Genomic DNA, 4,583 nt, shown 5'->3' on the forward strand with positions numbered 1-4,583 from the left:
CCACAATGCCCCACTACTTTTTTGTTGCAGTTTGGCCGGAGCCAGTGCCCTACTCACTAAGCCACAGACGCTGCCCAATTTACAAGGATTGTTAACTATATTCTAATATAGTTCTAATAACTAATATATAACTATATTCATGCAAATGCAACACAGAATTTGAATAATGAAGAATTCAGTGTGGATTTGCCATTTTATTTTATTTTTTGAGACAGTCTCACTTTGTTGTCCTCAGTAAAGTGCCATGACATCATAGCTTATAGCAACCTCAAACTCTTGGTCTCAAGAGATTTCTCTTGCCTCAGCCTCCCAAGTAGCTGGGGCTACAGGGACCTATCATAATACCTGGCTATTTTTCAAGACAAGGTCTCACACTGGCTCAGGCTGTTCTCAAACCTGTGAGCTCAAGCAATCTATCCACCTGGGCCTTCCAAGTGCTAAGATTATAGGCATGAGCCACCTCTACTGGCTGCCATATATTTTAAAGTGCATTGAGTAAGGCAGGGACAGAGTTAGCCAAAATTTTATCTCAGCAAGATAAAACAGATAGTTAAAGCTGGGCACAGTGTCTCACACCTGTAATCCCAGTACTCTAAGAGGCCAAGGCAGGTGGATTGATTAAGCTCGAGAGTTCGAGACCAACCTGAGCAAGAGTGAGATCCTGTCTCTACTAAAAATAGAAAAACTAGCTGAGCATTATAGTGTGTGCCTGTAGTCCCAGCTACTTGGGAGGGTGAGGCGAGAGGATTGCCCCAGCTTAAGAGTTCGAGGTTGCTGTGAGCTATGACACCATATCACTCTACCAAGGATGACAAAGTGAGACTGTTTCAAGAAAATAAATAAATAAATTCTTTGATGCTAAGAAAGATCTAATTAAAATATGGAAAAATGGATCAGGCTCAGCGCCTATAGCTCAACCGGCTAAGGCGCCAGCCACGTACACCTAAGGTGGCGGGTTCGAATCCCCAGCCCGGACCCGCCAAACAACAATGATGGCTGCAACCAAAAAATAGCCGGGCGTTGTGGCGGGCGCCTGTGGTCCCAGCTACTTGGGAGGCGGAGGCAGGAGACTCGCTTGAGCCCAGGAGTTAGAGGTTGCTGTGAGCTGTAATGCCACGGCACTCTGCCCAGGGGGACAGCTTGAGGCTCTGTCTCAAAAAAAAAAAAAAGAAAAAAAGAAAAATGGATCAGACTTGGTAGCACATACCTGTAATCCTGTAATCCTAGCACTCTGGGAGGCGTAGGCGGGTGGTTTGCTTGAGCTCAGGAGTTCAAGACCAGCAAAAGCAAGATCCCGTCTCTACAAAAAAAAAGAAAAACTGAGGCAAGAGGATCTCTTGAGCCTAAGAGTTGGAGGTTACTGTGAACTATGATGCCATGTCACTCTACCCAGGGTGACAGTTTGAGACTCTGTCTCAAAAAATATATATATTATATACATATAGTATATATATGTATAAATGCAGTAGAATGTCCATCCCTTTGGCAACATGCCTGAAAAATGCTTTCTTGCTTTTCAACCACTTACTGCCGCAAATCCACATTCTCCTACCTAACCCAAATCAGGACGCCCTTAAGGTCACAAAGGACTGATCCCCATCTAGAGGATCACCTGAAACTGCAGACCTCAATGCCGCAACCAAATGTTCAAATGCTTTCCTACAAAAAGCAGACACAACAAAGTCATCAAAAGGTTAGTTCATTTTAAAATTAACAATGTTTCCATTTTTGGAAATTATTAAGTACATGGTAGTTGGATTTTTACAAAATAATGCAGGCGTTCCTCAAACTGGCACGTGGGCCACAAGCGGCCCGCCAAGGACATTTATCCGGCCCGCTGGGTGTTTTTGCCACCACTGCCTGTCCTGGTTAGCAGCTGACTCGTCCCAGGGCCCACAGTCTGGCCCTCCAACAGTCTGAAGGACAGTGAATTGGCCTCCTGTTTAAAAAGTTTGAGGACCCATGAATGTATGCTTTAAAAATATTTAATTGAAATTCTTCAAAACATCCTTATTTGATTACAGCTAAATTAATGTGGCTATGGTTCCCCATCCCTGGCCAAGAGGCTTAAGGACAGGTAATTTTACCTGGCCTCTTATTCTTCTCTTTCTGGGTCTTCGCCTCAATGGAGACTCCTTCACTTACCTATCTTCTTGGAAAAGCTTTATTCTTCCATAGAGCCTTTTCCTCCCGCTGTTGTCCATTGGACCCTGTGGAATCAGGTGTTCAACTGAGGGTCAAACATGAGCCCAAGTCGAGACTGGAACCCTGTGTAAGTGATGCTATCCAAACAGAGGAAATAGCACAAAACCCCCAAGCTGGCAGGGACCACAAAGATCTCCAAGCTCTACCTAGAACATTCTTTCTCCCACCTTTCCCTGATTGATCCCTTGCATTCATACACTGATCATACCCAGCTTTGAGTCCCATCTAGCTCTCCTCTCTCTCCTCCCAGCTCCAGACTCATATCGAACTGCCTCTTCGACATCTTCATGCCCACCTGGCCATCTAGTAAGCATCTCAAATCTCCAACTCCTGAGCTCAAGTAATCTACCTCCCTCGGCCTCTCAGAGTGCTGGGATTACAGGGATGAGCCACTGCACCTGGCCCGACATGGACTCTTAATATCTGTTCCCTAGCGTTCCCCAAACTGTTCTTTCTTGGTCTTTGCCATCTCAGAAAATGGCTCAACTACCTACCTACTTACTCAAGTTCAAAATCTAGAAGCAATTTTTTTTTGAGACAGAGTCTTACTATGTCGCCCCTGTCAGTAGAGTGCCATGGCATCACAGCTCACAGCAACCTCAAACTCTTGGGCTTAAGTGATTCTCTTCCCTCAGCTTCACAAGTAGCTGGGACTACAGGCACCCACCACAGTGCCAACTGTTTTCTTGTTGCAGTTGTCATTGTTGTTTAGCTGGCTTGGGCTGGGCTCGAATCTGCCAGCCTCAGTGCATGTGGCTGGCGCCCTAACCACTGTGCTATGGGCACCGAACCTAGAAGCTATTTTTATTTTTCTGTCATCTTCCTCATCACTAAGGTGACCAGATTTTAACATTGGTAAAGCGGGACACCATTCCTGAAGGGGGGGTCAGCGGGGGGGGGAGGGCAGGGTTTCTTTCTTTCTTTTTTTTTTTTTTTGACTTTTCAGACTAAGAAACAAACAGATTTATTCTGTACACAGAGCCAGGCCCACAGTCTGTAGGACTGGCTGTGTGGTTAGGGTATTTGGGCCCAAGGAGATATCAGGCTCAGGCCAAATAGATAGGAAGGGAGCACTGGCTCATCCTGTCCTAGTCCTCAGGGCTGTAGGGTTCATGCTGACAGTCCCAGGTGGCCACACCTGGGCTGAGGTCCCTCAATGTCCTTTCTGTGAAAGAGGGACAACTTGAGAGCACCATCCTACTGAAAAAAGCTCAACCACCAGTGTGTAGAATTGTCCTTATCAGGAGGTTCACTTTTGCCTCAGCTTTTTGATGAAGGAAACCTCAGCCCGATTCCGGATACCATAATCTCGGAGCTTCTTCCGGTCTTCTGTGAGCATCTCTCCTGCAGAGGTCAGATGGTATGTCCGCCACACATAAGACCAGCTGATGTGCTGAACGCCCCCTTCCCGCTCCTGCTTGAGCTGCACATATCTCTGGATGGCCTTCTTCAGGTCCAGGACCGTGGCATTCTGCACTACAACCACAGGCATCACTTCTCCATCCATCTTGCATACTCGGACTGTCATTGCTTGGCCATATTCTAGTGCTATTTGGGAATTGACCTCTTCCAAAGTAACTTGGATCGGTAGATCGCAGAGTAGCGGGTCCTGCACCACCATCGCGAGACCCTCCTGGAACACGTCCACAGCTTCAGAGTGCGGCAACACCACCTCTTCGTCATCATCGTTCTCCGGCGTCTCAGGCTGACCGGTATCTTCCGCTACCTCTAAGGCCGCCAGTCTGCCGCTGTTCTCCGTAAGCGCGGCCAGTTCTCGTTAGAGAGGCGTAGTGCGCACCGAGGGCAGGGTTTCTTAATTAAAAATTTGGTCTATATGGAGCAACAAAAATTTTCATAGAACGCAAAAATAGTATTGTAATATATATTTTTAAAATTTCAACATAAGTACAATTTACAAATATAATACATTAAAAAAAATTATATATAGGGCGGCGCCATTGGTTCAAAGGAGTAGGGAGCTGGCCCCATATGCCAAAGGTGGCGGGTTCAAACCCAGCCCTGGCCAAAATAATAATAATAATAATAATTATGTCTAGTATTATTTTATTCTTTGGTGTATTTCTCATTTGAGTGAATTTTTTTTAGTAGATTGCTGTCGTTGTTTAAAAGGTCATGAAATTTCTCACAATAATTTGTTAAGTTGGCTTGGTGTCTGTGGCTCGAGTGGCTAAGGTGCCAGCCACATACACCTAAGGTGGCAGGTTCAAATCTAGCCCAGGCCTGCCAAACAACAATGATAGCTGCAACCAAGAAAAATAACTAGACGTTGTGGCAGACGCCTGTGGTCCCAGCTACTTGGGAGGTGGAGGCAGGAGACTCGCTTGAGCCCAGGAGTTGGAGGTTGCTGTGAGCTGTGA

General features: G+C 46.1%; 1 pseudogene across 1 annotated transcript in view; it reads right to left on the reverse strand.

The window, feature by feature from the left end:
* Positions 1-3,150: 3,150 nt before the first annotated feature.
* LOC100961892 overlaps positions 3,151-4,583 on the reverse strand; it is an 8,371-nt pseudogene continuing 6,938 nt past the window's right edge. Inside the window, exon 2 of the transcript XR_001161651.2 lies at positions 3,151-3,978. The product of XR_001161651.2 is annotated as a U11/U12 small nuclear ribonucleoprotein 25 kDa protein pseudogene (transcript). The remainder of the gene's footprint in view (positions 3,979-4,583) is intronic.

Source organism: Otolemur garnettii, unplaced genomic scaffold (assembly GCF_000181295.1).
Source record: "Otolemur garnettii isolate 467f Iridium unplaced genomic scaffold, OtoGar3 scaffold00144, whole genome shotgun sequence".
Taxonomy (NCBI): Eukaryota; Metazoa; Chordata; class Mammalia; order Primates; family Galagidae; genus Otolemur; species Otolemur garnettii.